This window comes from Lissotriton vulgaris, chromosome 12 (genome assembly GCF_964263255.1).
Source record: "Lissotriton vulgaris chromosome 12, aLisVul1.2, whole genome shotgun sequence".
Classification (NCBI taxonomy): Eukaryota; Metazoa; Chordata; class Amphibia; order Caudata; family Salamandridae; genus Lissotriton; species Lissotriton vulgaris.
The window spans coordinates 12,563,328-12,580,561 of record NC_141700.1 but is presented as its reverse complement, the minus strand read 5'-3'; the positions used below and the strand labels follow the sequence as shown (position 1 = coordinate 12,580,561).

Here is a 17,234-nt window from a genome sequence, read left to right as displayed (position 1 = left end):
TGTTGTGTGGCAGTAGTCAGGCCTAGCAAAACATTCCACATCTTTGTATCGACATTTAGCCTGAGGTTTTGCCTTTGCCATAATTTCTTCACTTAATAGGTAATTTCCAACATATATGAGTATTGCTCTAGGCTTGATAGTCATATTACCCTTACTCTGTACAAATGGCAACCTATGCGCACACTGTATTTCGCTTTCCCAATTCCAGCCTCTTATATCCGGCAATGCACCTCTGAGTAATTCAATTACATATGCCCTCACGTCCTGCCCCTCCTTCCCTTCTGCCACACCCAGTAGTCTTATGTTGTTTCTTCGTCGTCTGTTCTCAAAATCTTCAAGTTTCCACAAAACATCTGAAGAAAAAAAGGAAAAACTAAAGGATAAAATTATTGCAAACAGGAGAAACAATACTGGTACTAAGACGTCTCAACAGGCAGGGCTAAGACAGCCTACAGTGCTAGAGGCGTTCTCCCCTGCTATGGTGGCGGCAGCAGCAACACGCTCGAACGCCAAGGCTACGGTAAACACCAAATCAGATGAATCGGCGGGTAAAGAGATCACCCAGACCCCGCTTCTATCGGCCTCTGGGCTTCACTCCCCAACGATATTGCAGGAGGTAAACGGGACACTCACTAACGGAGCCACGGAACACTCAGGTACGACGACTACGGGCGCACAGGGGGCGGGATCAGAGACGGAGCATCGGCCAGGACAGACCCTGCAGATTCAGCAGATGGAGCAGTCTGAGCAGAGGTCAGGGCAGGCTTCGCTTCAGGCTGTGCGGAACGATGCAGAGCAATCAGAGAGGGTATACGCGGTACCAAGGAATGAGATTCAGGGCTCTGATAGCGTACCTGCTGCCTCTCAGATTCCGGCGACCTCGGAGGCATTTCAAACAACACAAACACCACAGGTAACGCAGAAACAGGGGGAGGGCCAGTGTAATGTGGAACTGACACAAGAACACGATAAGGAAGTAGGAGCAATAACACAAGTTAATACTGGGGACATAATCTATACATTAGATGCCGTGGGTATAGAGGAGCAAGATGGAGACGGGGAGATAATGTCCGTATTAACGGTGTCTCAGATTGATAAGACTGTACTAGATTCTGATTTTAACCCAGCGGGTACTACTCTAAACTCTGGCCTAAATCCCGGTTCACCTAGCGATGAATGTTTCTATTCGCTTAATGAGGGTGGCGATGAGGAGGAAGGGGCTGTGGGTGGGACTGAAACAGGTTCACAGTCCACTAATGCCTCAAAGGTACAGATATAGAATCTGAATCACTTGCTTCTGGATTAGACTCTGATATTTCAGACAGCTCAGATGTGAGGGAAGATACAGTTCATAAACCCCTCTCCAAAGAGCCTTGTGAGAAAGCGACGGAGTAGATCTAAAAGCGGTGCAAGTCCCTTACAAGTACAGGTTGTAAAAAGACTGGATTGGACTACTTCGCGACATCTCAACTGTATCAAGAGGCAGCGGGCTCTGTCCCAATTCAAGATCAGTCACAGAGACAGACTCAAGGTCAAGGTCAAGATTCACTTGTTTGAAATGATGTATTCAATGTTGAAGCAGATACAGGTGGAGGCTAGACTGGAGAGTCGAAGCGCGAGAAAGGAGAGTAAGAAGACACAAGGTTCCCTTAGAAAGGTTAATAAACTATACACAGATCTAGTGGGAAGAGTCCCTGAGGTGGAGGAAAGAACTGGTAATTTGTAGGATGAAGTTAATAAATGGCAGGACTTCAAGCAGGATCAAGAAAAAACTACATCAGATGTTTTGTGGAAACTTGAAGATTTTGAGAACAGACAACGAAGAAACAACATAAGGATGACATTTGTTACAATGATTACCAATGAGATATTTAAGTTTCCTTGTATACATTACCGTCTTTGCACTAGTCACTTTAGAAATGCGGAGCTCCAATTCCAGTCTATAGACTTTGGCACAACCATGAGCCGTCATAATAACCTGAGAACATGTCATATAACTAACCACGAGCTATGCGCGGGCCACTTTATAATCAGTATTTGCACTTTATTTTTCACATGGGCCTCACATACGACAGGATGATTTAATGCATTAGCGCACAAATATTGGATCACCCAGTCGGCCAGGGCTGGTCATACATGCTGTGACTGGACTACACTTATAATGCAGTCACACACACTTAAGTTGGCAAGTTCCTCAGGACACTTTATGAATAAGCACTAGCACTTTATTAAAGAAGAAATATTGGCTAAAGGGAACAAGAATTTATGGCAACGGCATTGGTGCAGTAAGGATAGTTAGTGTGATGACAGGATAACCAAAGCGTGACTTTTTGAATTGTTTTTTTTTAAACATATGGTTAGAATGGATACGGTTTACAGATACCTAGATATGGATTGCAATACATGGCTGCTAAATCCTCTCGAACAATGCGCCTTTTTATGTATATTTGCACACTACAAGCACCGAGCACTTTATTAGGGTGAAATCGTATTGAAACTTGCGACAGAGTCATACCTGTTAAGATTACATGACATGTATATGCTGAGAATATGTTTTGGGAATTATTAAATGAATGTTCAAAATTTGCATTACAATCTTTAATAATGAGATATATATTATAGATTGAATGTAACACAATGCAAGGGTAGTCTGTTGCTCATGTTCATGTATCGCGGCATGTACGACGCCATTAATTGCAGCGGGTCATGCGATCAAGGCCATGCACGAAAGGTTGAAACACGTCATTGACTATGCATTATGCACAATATGAAGAAAGTACGATAAAAATCAATAAAATATCACTGAAAAGAGTCTTGAAGGAGTCTGAGCCTGCTTCGATCTTGGATGTGTCGAAATAGTGGCATTGATAATTGATATATATATATATATATATATATATATATATATATACACACACACACACACTGACACTCACAAGTTACAGGCCATTCTCTAGCTTATCCTGCTTACGAAGTGCCACCGAAGGCTGTGTGTGCAAACACACAGAGGATTAACATAGATGGTAAAACTCTTGCACACGCGTGTGCATTCACACACTGAAAGCCACAGACCTCTGGTAGAGTCAGACACTTCACACTGGTCTCTTTAACCAGTTCCCATAGGAGAGAAGACGGCCAGGTAAGAACAGAAGCCTTCCTCAGCACCCCCACTTCAAAACAGCCCTGCTACATGCCAGCCCCCCTCCACCCCTCACCTCCACCATCCTTCATTCTGAGCATAAAGCCAATGCTGAGGCAGGCGAGGAAGTGAGCCTAAAGACAAGAACACACAAAACCACCAGTCACGTGATGAAGTGAATCAGCAGAATGGAATGACTCAAAACAGCATCAAAACCACAGGCAGAGCCGCGCCTGGTGCCTCAGCGAGCTAATAATGCATCCCAAAGGACCCTCTCAGCATTTCATCCTTCCGAGGACGATACAATGAGATGGACAACATTGAACATCTGTTGACCAGGGATGAAAGTGTGCGTTACAAACACACACGGTATGTTGTGGTATCTTAGAACAGGGCCACAAACAAACCCAGGTATCGGATATAAGAGGTGCACAAAAGAGAACGGAGCTCCCGAAAGGAGAAGGACAAAGGAGGGACCCTTGTGTGCCGCCGCCGGGCCCTCGCACAACTATTTAAAATCAAACACTGAAGCAAGGCTCGGGCAGGGGTGGGCAAGACACAGACCACCAGTGGCGGGTGGGTGATGGCGAGCAGATGAGGAGAAAGAGAAACAGAGGAGGAACGAATGCGTTCCCAGGGCCTGCTGAAAGACAAGCAAAAATAGTTTCTGGGCATCAGCCGTGGAAGGATACATGGCATCTGCTTAAACCTGCAGCAAAGAAGTCAACCGCTGGGGGCGGGACACAAACAAGAGCAGGGAGGAAAAATAACCAATCAGGAGCATGCAACTTAGACAGGCAACAGAGCTATCCAATCATTGGAAGTACTTCAGCTAGAGCAGGTACTATAAAGGCCGAGTATATAGGATGGAGGGACATCCCGGATTTAGGGGGCTGACAGTCCTATCATTTCACCTAAGCGCATGCGTATTGGTCATCAGCCAATAAAAGAGCGCTGGGACCATTGCAAATGCAGAAGGCCGACGGCCATACGCCCGAATATAACATAGCCTGAATATGCAGTAGCTATGGTGTTATTAGTAAAAAAAAAAAAGCTGTCCAATCACGAGCAAGGGACTGACGCAAAGCCCACTCTATCCATTATGGTAAAGGAAACAATAGGTCTTCAACAATAGAGCGCTAGCGCTGTCCGTAGGGAAAACATACGAACATTGGCGTGGGTAGGGGGTCCAACCTGGGCTGCATGAGTTTTGGGGGCGGTGGCCTCCCCCGCTCTTACCTGCCGTCTCAGGGCGGCAAAAGGAAGCACCCCCCCCCCCACTCCTCCATGGGTTTTCCGCAAGGTGGCAAATTCAGGGACCGCCACAGGTGGCCAGAGAGCGAGCTACACCACGGCCTAAAAAAGTCAACAACACTGCTTAACCCATCAAAACGGCAGAGGAGACAACACAGCAACACAATGTGCAACAAAAGAAGTAACAACCCAACAAGAAGGTGGAAAAGGCAGAACCAAGTGCCACAGCAGGGCAACTAAACCAAGCGCCCACCAAAACTAGAAGAGACAGAAGCGAGGTACTTAACAGGGCCAACACACATGAGGAAGAGCAAACGAAGGAGGAAAAACTCAACACAACCACTGTCTTGTGAAAGAGACAGAGAAAAGAGATAAGAGAAAACAAATGAGCGACAAAGGTAACTGCTTGATCAAGAGAAGGAGTAAAATGAAGAAAACAATGCAACAAGCAACCACCCACTTGTCCCAACAAAGAGATCTAAGAAGCAGAAAAGGGGGACGATGCAGTGAAAAAAACAACCTATATCCAGGATAGGACGCTGCAGTGAAAAAAACAAACCCTGTAGCCAGGATATGAAGGAAATAGAACAGGGTTACACAGCAGCACCAAAACAACCTCCATGAAAGATGTAAAGGAGACAGAACAAAAGGAAGCAGCAGGAGAATGAAAAGTACACAGGCCACCCACACCACGAAACACGAGTCCACGCTGAAGGCGGCCCTCAAAGCCGGCTCCACCCAGGGGTGGGCACACTCACTGTACGGCCGGACTGGGAAGGGAAGCCAGCCCTGGCAGCTCCTCTCAACCGGCACCCCGCGGGGAAGGGGAAGGGGGCGGGGGGGCATACTGAGAACCCCCGGCCGTCATTTACACCACTTTTGTTACAGGGGGCGATATTGCAGCACTGCTTCAAAACTGGCCCTCAGTAACAAAACAAGGACCCTCATGGGCCAAAAACCGACCCCCACCCTTCCGCCCATTGGGAAAACACCCAGCGCCTGCTACGGTCAGTCCGGCCCTGCTCACTGTACGTGACTCGTGTCGAGGTCTTTGGTCTGAGACAGTGGCTGCCCCCCCTGAGTGCATTTGTTTTTTCGGATGGGTGGGTCAAACAAGCAAACTCTGACGTCCAGTCTACAGCCAAACAGGAAGTGAGCCCGGGGACGAGACGGGAGGCAGGAAGAGGAAATTCCAGAAATAGCAGCACCCTGGCTCCGGCCAGGAGCAGCGCGGGAAGGGTCGCAAAGAGAAGGGCGGCCGCCAAGGAGGAGGCCAGGAGACCTGGGGAGAGAAGAGGCCGCTTCTGCTGCAAACCCACAGATCTAGGGGATTCTCAAAAGATGGAAGTCCTCAGACTCTCTGGAAACACTCGCCGCTGCCAATCAGAGCCGAAAAAACCCGGGACCTCGCGGTTATGCTCTGTGGGTTTCTAAAGCGCATGGCTACCCGAAGGCTTCCCAGAGCTGGCTAAGACATAGAGTTGCTTTGGGACAATTGGAGAAACGCAGGGGGCTGTTACTGTGGATATAGCCGTGATTTTAGTCTTTTTCTGAACCGTGATTCGTTGCTTAGGTATCTTAATTGTACAGGGAGTGTGTTCCAAAGTTTGGAGATGAGATATGAAAAGCGCCGACCACCCCACCTGGCCTTGTGAATTGTAGGGACCTTCAAGAATCGACCCATGGGGGATCTTAAAGCCCTACTACGGGAGTAGGGGGTCAAGAGGGCCCTTATCATGGCGGGGCCTTTGGCGTTAAGCCCTCTATGTGCCAGGCACAGTGTTTTGAATGTTATCCTTGCGTCAACGGGGAGCCCGTGCAGAGAGGCTCGAGCACTGTTTGCTGAGGCAAAGTAGGGACTTTGTACAGGAACTCTGCAGATGTACAAACCGGAAGTTAGATTAATTGAGCAACTGGAATACAGACAGACCTACCCCTGGGTGCCCACCGGTGCCCCTGGCATTGCCCTTGGAGGGTGCTTGAGGAGTCACATCAGCAGTGCCAGAGAAATAAAAGTAAACACACCTTTAAGAGCCCAATTTATTACCCACTGCTTCCCCCTATAGAACTTACAGGAGGCTGCTGAGGGGCTGAGCGTGGGTCAAAGTTCAGCCAGTGATGTCAACATCATCAAAGGATGAAAGAAAGTGACACCTCTGGGATTGTTCAGGCCCCAGAAAGTGACCTTATATACCAGCAGGTGAAACGAACACATAAGGTACACACAACTCTGTAAGCACAAGGTGATGGGTGCATTCTTTGTGGAGGGGTGGGAGAGCACGGAGGGACGAAGAGACCAAAGTGGAGAGAAGGAAGGGAAACACTGCCAGAAGCAGCCCTGTGAGGCTGGAGCACAAGGGGTGTGGCATGTCTACACACCCTGCTGATAATCCATCCGACCTTTGATTTATAAATCTGCAGACACACCAAGTCCTGGGTTTCTGTCGGCCACAGAGCTTCACGGTGCTTTCACCTATGCCCAGCATTTCGCCTAAGAAAATCCAATCCAGCTAGGTTCCAAAGGAACGGAGGTGACATAAAAGAACTGATTCTAACTGTATTTATATAGCACTCACTACCCCAGACGAGGCACTGCGTATCACACTCCAATGAGTTAATGCTAAACTACTGTACTCAACAATTACGAAAATCTGTTTCCCGGATCAGAATGTCACTGAAACACTGATGAGCGGGTGCCATATTTAATATGCCTGCTTGTTGGGACATGGAAACACAAGGAGATGATGGATGGAGCGCTGAAACTTTTCAGACACTCCCCACAGTCACAGATCTGGGTTGAACCCATCATCGCTTTTAGCTCACTTCGCCACCCCAGTTCAGACCCAGCTTTATGCAAATCAGTCTTGACCCTGTGCCTCATCGGAACAGTCCCGCCCGAACTGCCAAGCCATGTCTTCCCTGGACCAGAAACAAGCATCCTAGGACCGGTTACAGGCTAATAGCACTCATCAGCCAGGCTAGCTTGAATCCAGTGCAAAAGTGAGCAAGGGACCCACGTCTGGGCATCCCTGCCAAGTTAGGGCGACCAAAGCAAACACAAGGAGATGATGGACAGAGTGTTGAAACGTTTCAGACACTCACCTTTCCCTTTTTCAAGGGTTATCCCCAAACTTTTTGCCTTTTCCTCCTATTTTTTCTGACCTGTTTTTGTTGGCTATAGGACTCTGGGCACTTTACCACTGCTGATCAGTGCTAAAGTGCATATGCTCTCTGTCTAAATTGTATTGGTGATTGGTTTATCCCTGGCTTATTTGATTTACTAATAAGTCCCTAGTAAAGTGCACCAGGTGTGCTCAGGGCCTGTAAATCAAATGCTACCAGTGGGCCTGCAGCACTGATTTTGCCATTCACATAGGTAGTCCTGCAAACATGTCTTAGGCCTGCCACTCACTTGCCAGGCCCAAACATCCTTTTCTACCTGTAAGGCACCCCTAATGTAGGCCCATGGCCAGTGTGCAGTGCATGTGAAATGTAGGACAAGTACTGGCGTGTTTTACATGTCCTGATTGTGAAATACTGTCAATTTCATTTTCATTATTGCAAGGACTATCTCTCCCATAGGTTATTATTGAAGCTACCTTGTAACCTCTTACAAGTGTAACTTCCAACTGGGAAGTGATAGAGATTTGGAGTTTTGGTTCCCTGTACTCACAATTTAAAAATACATATTTTAGTGAAGTTAGTTTTTAAATTGTGTGTTTGCAAATGACACTTTTTAAAAGTGACAAATAAGGGGTGGTGGGATGCACACCTTCACTTTGATAGCTCCATTTTCTGTATATCTCTTCATCAACGTACTCTAGAGTACGTTGATGGTGAGATATACAGTAAATGGAGCTATCAAAGTGAAGGTGTGCATCCCACCACCCCGTATTTGTTATTGAAAGACTTCGCTGTCCAAACTGTGAGATTGCACCCCAAAACAGAAGTGACTAGACAAACAGGTTCAAGACAAGAGGACACTACCATCGAAAGACTGGGCAGGAGTGCTGGGTCCCTGTCATGCATAAATACAATCATGCAACAGAACTTGATTTAAACACAGACTTTTCCACAAAGATTATTTTCTGAACATAATGCATGTGTGTAATTTAATCAATGTGCATTAGTCAATTCTTGGTTTTCAAGATTGCTGTATGAAATACGTATATTTTATGATGTAGAATACCAACATAGCAGTGAAGTGTCAGTACGCGTTTCGGTGACCTTAACATTGATGCATTATGGGTATCGCAGTTTAACATATTGGCAGAAGCATAACAATTTTACATACTTTTTGGGTTGATCGGCGTCAGTATAGCGCATGCTGGGCAGCACGTGACAGTTCACCTGAGGTGAGTTTAGTTAATAAAGGGAAGCAGAAGCCAGTAATAGTGAAACCGTTCTTTCTGGTGGAGTAATCAGGAGCATTTTAGCGGTGTGCAATGCGGAATGGAGGGTAACAAGGCGAAACGAAAATGGAGCCGTTGATGAGTGGTTCATTCAGAGACAGATCGATACATGTCATGGTAAGCCTGCTAAACAAAGAGTCAATACGTAAAAATGAACAGTACGCTGAAATAGTTAAAGATGTGCTGCGAATTTCTTGGATAGCATCTGATGTTTAGATTCATTGAGAAAGCACGAGTTGGTTGAGTAAATATGGGTATTAAATAGAGGGTGATGTTTATTCATGAAAGTAACAACAGACATGAACAGGAATGTAATATACGAGTGTACAAAAAGTAAATAACATTGCATTACATGAGCGCGCAGAGTATGCTCAATCCATTACAAACATGATCATTAAAACAGTAGGTGATTAATCTTTTTGTATTATAGACATACCCCTGAGGAAGGGATTCATCCCGAAATGCATTTGGTCGTCAATAAAACGTGCCATGTGGAAACAATTTCGGCTCTGCAGCTTGAAGGGGATCGTAATGTGGTGCCCACGTGTTCGTACTTTTTGAAAGTGGTCATTTTCTTGCTTTACCATTGTGTGCCTCTGCCTGTCTGTGGAATCCACGTCTGGTTTAGGCTGACAGTTGGACTGTTTGTGCATTCACTCTAGACAGTCACATAAAGGGAGCCGAGGTGTGCCCTGCATATCCTGATGGGCCATCACTAGGCTGATGGGTCTTCCTGAGCTAGAGTGGTGGGAGGAGTTGCCAGTGACACCTGAATCGGGCAGTGCCTGTCTTCACGCACAGCTGTCTCTAACCCCTGAAGTGTGTCTGGAGCCAGGTCAGGGAAAGGCAGGATCTTGTGCACTACACTTTCCTTTGAAGTTTGCCAACTTCAAAGGCAGAAACTGGTATAAGTACTGGAGCTGTGACACCATAACTTCAGAACACTTCTGGAGTAAGAGGAGATTCTGCCAAAAAGAAGCTGGAGAAGGTGCAGGTGCAGGAGGGGAACTGCCGCTCTGCCTGTTGCTGTGTTGTTCTGGCCTACTGCTTGCTGCTTCTGTCTTGGGCAGTGAAGGGACTGGACTTTACTTTCTTAATCCTGCTTGCCTAGGTTCTGCAAGGGCTTGTGTGTGCTTGCCTCCTTTTGGAAGTCTCAGGGATATCAAAGACTGCATTCACATCTTCTTGCCAGCACTGGGACTCTTCTGCTGTGAGTCCTGCATTGCCAAGTGAAGCCAAAACCAGTCATGGGGCCTTGGAATTGAGTGGTTGTGCTATAATTCCAAGAAAAGTAACCCTGACGCCGCTGCCTGCACCAAAGCCATGGTCACCACTCATGAGAGGCATGACGACCCGACCGTGACATCGCAGCCCTGACCTCACAGACGACAATGCTTCACACCGTCATCAACACCGCTGCCGGCAACCTGACTGAAGGAACCGCTTGTGAAGAGCACGATGCATCATCCTGTCTCACATTGCAGGTCCTGGTTTGCCGACGACAGCACCATCAACTCTGATTTCATCCAGCAACACTGCTGCCTGCGCCGTGGCTGAGGGCACCACTTGTGAAGAGCAGGATGCTTCGCCCCGTCTCACATCGCAGCCAATGACACTGCTAATGGCTCGACGTTGCGCCGCTGTCTGCATCGAAGCCGTGGTCACCGCTCATGAGGAGCGCAACAACATTACAGCCCTGGAGCCTGCCGACACCAGAGCTCCTGATTTTGACATCACAGGGATTGATCGGCAACATGTATAATGCCAAGGTCCCACCGACTTCCGGAACTGACGCCGGCGATGCCTCATCTTTGGATCTCTTTGCAAGGTCCCCGAGGCCTCTTCATTTGAAAAAGGAACTGTTTTGAGGGTCTTCCTTAGGCCACATCACTGAACTGTTAGATATGTTTGGTTCACGCCGACGCGATAGCCCCAGCTGGCGCTTATGACTTCAAGGAACTGTATTCTTGGTTTATTCTTGCCATGGTGATAACTTTACTTGTGTATCTTGGATTTTTGTTGGTTTTGGTCTTGTTTTATTCAGATAAAGATTGGTTATTTTCCTAAACTGTTGTGGTGTCCATTTGTTACGTTTTCACAGCGTTACTGTGTGTTTATGTACAAAAGCTTTACACATTGTCTCTGAGATAAGCCTGACATCTCGTGCCAAGCTTCCAAGGGGGTGAGTAGGGGTTATCTCGGGTGTGTAACTCCCTTACCCTGGCTAGAATAAGGATCCCTACTTGGACAGGGTGCATGCCACTGCCAACTAGAGACCGCCATTTCTAACACTGCTCAATAAAGTTTTTTGTTGCTGGAAAACAAGAAAGAAACGTTTCTGACACACAAAGGCTTCTCTCAAAGGCTGGGATGTCATTTCCTGGGGTTCTTGTGCATGAACACAAGGCTTTCACTGGAGGTAAAACTTAGGTTAGAATGTCCGCCACAAATAAGGTGAATAGTCTAAGCTATTTTGACTAATGAACATATGTCTGATAGATTGTCGGTAAAATATTTCTGCAGACACACCAGCTTAGGTTCCCCCAAATTTAAATAAAACAGCGTACCGCAATTTTTTTGTTTTTCAGAAAGAAACTGCCAAAGCGGGAGTTTGATTCTGAAAGGCAAAAGAACGAATGACCCTGGGAGCACAGGTTCTTTTTTTAATTGTTCAATATCAGAAGCAATAATCTTTTAGTTGGAGACATGTTTCAGAGGACTTCCCAGATGAGTTAACGAGATGTTTCTGATGAACTTCAGGGATCTTTCAGATGATCTGGGAAATCTGTAGTATTCTGAAGTCTTTCAGATAATTAGGGTGATGTTTCAGATTAAATAAGGATAGATTACAGATGATCTTTAGAGACCTTTCTGATGAGTTTAGGAACTTCTGCATGTGGGTTAGGGAGGTCTGCCAGGTTGCAAGTTAGGGAACTCTTTTATAAAAATTAGGGAGTCATTTAGAATCAGCCAGGATGTCTTTCAGGAGAATTATGGAGATTTTTTAGATGCACAAAGGAGAGCTTTCAAATGAGCTTCTGAAATCTTCCTGATGAGCCTCTGAGATCTTTCAGGTTATTTTCTGGGACCTTTCTTGATGAGGTTCAGAGAACTTTCAAAAGAGCTTTAGAGGTTTTTAAGGTGACATGGCGGGATCTTTCAGTCGAGGCGGAGATATCTTTTAGTTGAGCTTTGGAAATCTGCCCGATAAGTAGGGAGCTATTTCAGATTCGCTTCGGAGATTGTTCAGAGGCCTTTGGAAAATTTTCAAAATAGGTCACACAACTCTTTCAGTCAAATTAGGGAGCATTTTGAGAGGACGTCGGGGAATACTGCAAGTGAGTTAGAAAGAATTCTCAGACGACTTATGGTTAGCTTTCAGATGAGCTTTGGGGATATTTCAGCCAAGTCATGGCAATCTTTTAGATGAGTTAGGGAGCTCTTTCAGAGAGCTTCTTAAAGGAGCTAAAGACACCTTTAAGATGAAATTTAGAGACATTTCAGGTGAGTTGGAAAATCTTTCCAATGACTTTCTGACACCTTTCTGATAAACTCCAAAGCATTTGAGGTGGGGAGATCTTTCAGACGAAGCAAAAAGATCTTTTAGATGAACTTTGAAAAGCTTAGAGAGAGAAGAAGTGAGGGATCTTTCAGATGAGCTCCAGAGATTTCTTAGAAGAATTTGGAAAGTCACAAAGTTCTTTCAGATAAAGTTAGAGAGGTCTTTCTGCCATGTTAGTGAGGTCTTTCAGGTGTGTGAGAGGCCTGGTTAGTGAGGTCTTTCATGTGAGATATAAAGGGTTTTCAAACGAGTCTTGCAGAACTTTCTGATGAGCTGGGAAATCTTTCACATAAGTGAGTGAGCTCTTTAGGGCAAGTTAGGAAGATTTTTTCAAATAATTGAAGACTTTTCAAATTAGCTCTGAAGAGCTTTTAGCAGATTTGGGGATGTCTTTCAGGTGATTTAGGGAGCTTTGTCTGACAAGATAGGAAGATCTTTCAGATCATTTACTGAGCAGTCTTTCAGATTAGTCCTACTTTTACGTGATTCGTGGAGCGCTTTCAAGTGAATTAAGCTCTCGGGAGGTAGTAGTTTGTGGATTTATTTCTTGCTTTTGGAGAGACGTTTTGCAATTGCAGAGTTCCTTGGTGCATCAAAGTGCAGAGGGTTTTCCTTTTTTACACTGTTTTGGTTTTGAAGTTGGATTTTAGGGGGAAAGTAAGCAGGACTTACAGTGTAGATGATGACTGCAAGGATTCATGGGTTGATGAACCGGCCTCTCAAATCCTTGCTGGGTCCATTTGGTTATGACTGTTAACCCCTTGACAGCAGCACCTTTAACTTGAGGGTCTGGAAGACAAACAATATTAAAATGCGCAAAAGGACAGATTGACAGCTATACTGTCTATTTTACAGCCATGCTTACACACAACCTGTTGCAAAATGTTCTGTACATGTTGCCGTAGAATGATAAAATATGACTTTTTTATATAAAATATGTTTCTTTCCCACAGTCAGCCTTAGTTTTTATTGTATTAAATGCAGGGTCTCTTTTCTATGTTTCACATTCTTCATGTTCCTTTGCGCTTTATCAGTTACTGCTAAAAAAAGCAACGATTGTTTCTGAACCAGGAAATGTCCAGTAGGGAGTCTAAATATATCCCATGGTGTGAAAGGCTTTCTTGGCGCTGAAACAAGCAAAAGCAGCTAAAAAAGAAGACAGCAAAGGGCAGAGCCCGAAGAAGAAGATACCACGGCATCCGGAAGGGTGCAGCACCGAGGACCCGTGGGTATGTTTCTTGGGGGTGCTCAAGTCAGTCAGCGATGGGCTGTCTCCGTCAGAGATTTAGACGCGGTCAGTACTTGCAGAAGTCAACCTAAGGGTGTCCAAGATAGCCAGAGCTGGACACAGGGCTTGGCCAGCAGGTAAATTCACCCTGTAATGGGGCAGGGGTCTCTCCAGTGACAGCCAGTACTGGAGACTGGTGTCCTCTCGCTAGGGATGCATGAGACAGCTAGTACTAAGGGCTGTCTAGGGTTTCCTGGGGTAGGCAATGTTCCTCTTGTGATAATTCACAAGAGGTTTCAAGACAGTCAGAAGTAGGCTGTGTCCTTTGGAGAGTCAGCCGCAGGCAGTATTGGGGTACGAGAGGCTATGTCCAGGGGAAGGGGGTGCTGTTTAGGATATCCAGGAGGTGAAGGCTGTCTTTCCAGGGTTAGCTGAGACACCCAGCCCTGGCTGTCAAAGGCGGCCAGTACTAGGGTGTAGCTGCGAGGCCTGCAACAGCCACTATTCGGGCAGATGTGTCTCACCAGATGTGTTCGAAATAGCCAAATCTCAAGTGGGGAATATCTCCACATTACTGTCTGGCACAGTCCGCATTGGACGCTGTCTCCACTGGGGTGTCTGGGCTGCTACTACTGGACGCTGTCTCCACTGGGGTGTCTGGGCAGTCAGTACTGGACACGGTCTCCACTGGGGTATCTTGGCGGCGAGTACTGGACCCGGTCTCCACTGGGGTGTCTGGGCAGCGAGTACTGGACACTGTCTCCACTGGGGTATTTTGGCAGCGAGTACTGGACCCTGTCTCCACTGGGGTGTCTGGGCAGCGAGTACTGGACTTACTGCACTCTGTCTCCATTGGGGTGTCTGGGCAGCCAGTACTGGACTCTGTCTCCACTGGGGTGTCTGGGCAGCCAGTACTGGACCCTGTCTCCACTGGGGTATCTTGGCAGCCAGTACTAGACTCTGTCTCCACTGGGGTATCTTGGCAGCCAGTACTGGACTCTGTCTCCACTGGGGTGTCTGGGCAGCCAGTACTGGACCCTGTCTCCACTGGGGTATCTTGGCAGCCAGTACTAGACTCTGTCTCCACTGGGGTATCTTGGCAGCCAGTACTAGACTCTGTCTCCACTGGGGTATCTTGGCAGCCAGTACTGGACCCTGTCTCCACTGGGGTACCTGGGCAGCCAGAGATGTAGGATGTCTCCCAGAGATGAGAGAAACATCCAGTATAGGTTTAGGGAGTTTTACCCCATTAGTATTTTAGCTAGTAAGTGGGGCGGGGGGGGGATTCCAACAGAGTGTCTGCACCACCCACAACAAGATCGAGACAGTCTTTACTTGGATGTCTCCACTTCGGTGTCGAAAACAACCCGCACTGGCAGTAGCTCCTGTTAGGTGGAGGGGACAGCCAGTACAGAAGCAGCGGATGCCTCCCCACTGATGCCTGAGACAGCCGGTACTCTTTAGAGTCTGGGACATCTCATTCTGCAAAGTCTTCAGCGGGGTGCATGAGACAGCCTCTTTAGTGTCTGAGACAGCCTTTGCTGCAGTCTCAAGTGGGACGCCAGAGACAGCTGGTAGGTACTCTTTAGTGTCTGAGACAGCCTTTGCTTTTAACATCAGCCATCGTCGACATGGTGTGTGCCTGGTGGGGCACAAGAAACACTGGGGCGCAGGAGGAGCCATAGGGTGCAGGAAGCAGGCCACATATGTTCCCTTACACCATAGGTTTGTTTTGCCACAGCCATCTCTTTCTTTCGTGGCCTTTGGTAGATATCACACCTTCTAGCAGTTGGCAAGAAAAAAGCAGAGCTGCTGGCAGGAGCTTCTCCAGGCCAAAGTTGAAAAGGCGTGGGCATGCGAAGGGCTGAGAAACATGATGCAAAAGCTTAAGAGAAGGATCAAGCTGCCATTGTCCGAGTAGCAAATTCTAATCGGGTTTTATGTCACCGCTGTTGAATGCACCGCATTATTCATACACACATGATCAAGGCACTATGACTGAATTATAAAAAGAACATGTAGAATCTGCAATTGGTGTTAATGTGCACAAACAAATGAAAATTAAAACATAAGACAACTGTATTTATTTTGGATATGTATTAACTTAAATATATCAAAATAAATCAAATTAAATAGATTAACTTAAATAAAATAACAATTGTTTTCATCCAACTCAGAAAATCAAACATATAAACTTTAAATGGATAACTGTTGCAGGTTAAGCACTGCAAACATCTACACTCTAGCGGAAATTTAACAATCACATTTTTCAATAGGTCGTTTTTTACAGTTTTTGTTCACTGGTTAGTGATCTCGAAGAAGGAACTGTACACGTCTGTAGTCTTGTGCAAATTTATCAATTACTTTTTCAATCAGCTGTTGATTGTTTTCTTCAATTTTTGATTGGTGCATGCTCATCATGCACAAACCCTTCTCAATGTGCTGAAAGACCTTTCCACTGTGCAAGTGGTCACTGGTAATGTGGGAGCAATGAGAACTGCTTGCTGGTCTGATGGAAATAAATCTGTGTGTTTTAACAAATCCAGAAATCCATTGTCAAACTGCTTATCCTTTGTTGACCAGATCTGAAACCATGTGACTGTTTCGGATTCCAGGTTTTCAAATTTCTCTGTTTTTAATCTGGCATTTGTAAGACTTTGATAGAAAAGCAGATATTTGAGGTGAACAAATTTAGAGTGTTGCTGGTGTTTAGAGTGCTCTATCTTAGAGCTGCTTTCCACCCAAGCTTGAGAACTACCCAGAGTTCTCTGCTTCTTTTTTTGCATAATTTATGCGTCACTATATGCCTGAAAGGTTATTGTTTTGACTTATACTGGGTACTCCCTTGTGTCTAAACAAAGCTATACCTCTCTGAAGAGCTCTAATGAGAGCAAAATATGTGTCAGAGGTTGCTTTTATTCATTTCAGGTTGGCTTGGATGGTATTTTACCAATCCAAAACTGTAATACTGTACCTGGAGAGGTAAAAATAAATGGAAGACGCTGACATTGACAAAGGCGGGAAAGGCCAAATCGCGTCGGTCAGTTATGGGCTGTGGTATCACAAAATAAAATGTGTTTAAATCAACACCAGAGTGCTCAATGTTCCTTGTTGGATAACTAAACAGAAATCGCAAAACCGTTTTTCGCGAGTTGCAGCACCCGCCACGTCAGAGAGCGGCCATTGGAAGGCAGTACCTATGAAGCATATATATATATTACCTACTGGCGGTCGCCAGTAGGTATATATAGTTAGGATTTTTTTGAATAGGGATTTCTGAAAATTCTATGTTGAATAACTTTGGCGTTGATGGACGGAATTGGCTGAAATTTTCAGGAAAATGCCACATTTCGTTTCTGAGCGTCCCCTCAAGTTTGGGGGGGTTTCGTCAAGCGGGGGCCGAGAAAAAAGGGGGGTCCCAAAACGTGTTTTTAACATTGAGTTTTCCATAGGGCGGTTGGACTCACTTTTAGCTCGAACGGCTGAATGGATTTCCACAAAACTTGGCAAAATTGTAGGGACTGGTAAGTCGATGTGCCTTTGCTATGTCTCAAGATATATGCTCCAGTGGTTTTTACGAAAATTAACTTTGAAAAATATATATTTGGCTACATTGGGCTATATATATGTTAGAGCCCA

At 45.9% G+C, this 17,234-nt stretch overlaps 1 long non-coding RNA gene across 1 annotated transcript in view; it reads right to left on the bottom strand.

The window, feature by feature from the left end:
* Positions 1 to 13,022: 13,022 nt before the first annotated feature.
* The window catches only part of LOC147673049 (uncharacterized), a 59,440-nt gene continuing 55,228 nt past the window's right edge, over positions 13,023 to 17,234 (bottom strand). Inside the window, exon 3 of the long non-coding RNA XR_015302594.1 lies at positions 13,023 to 13,156. This is a non-coding gene — a long non-coding RNA (uncharacterized LOC147673049). The remainder of the gene's footprint in view (positions 13,157 to 17,234) is intronic.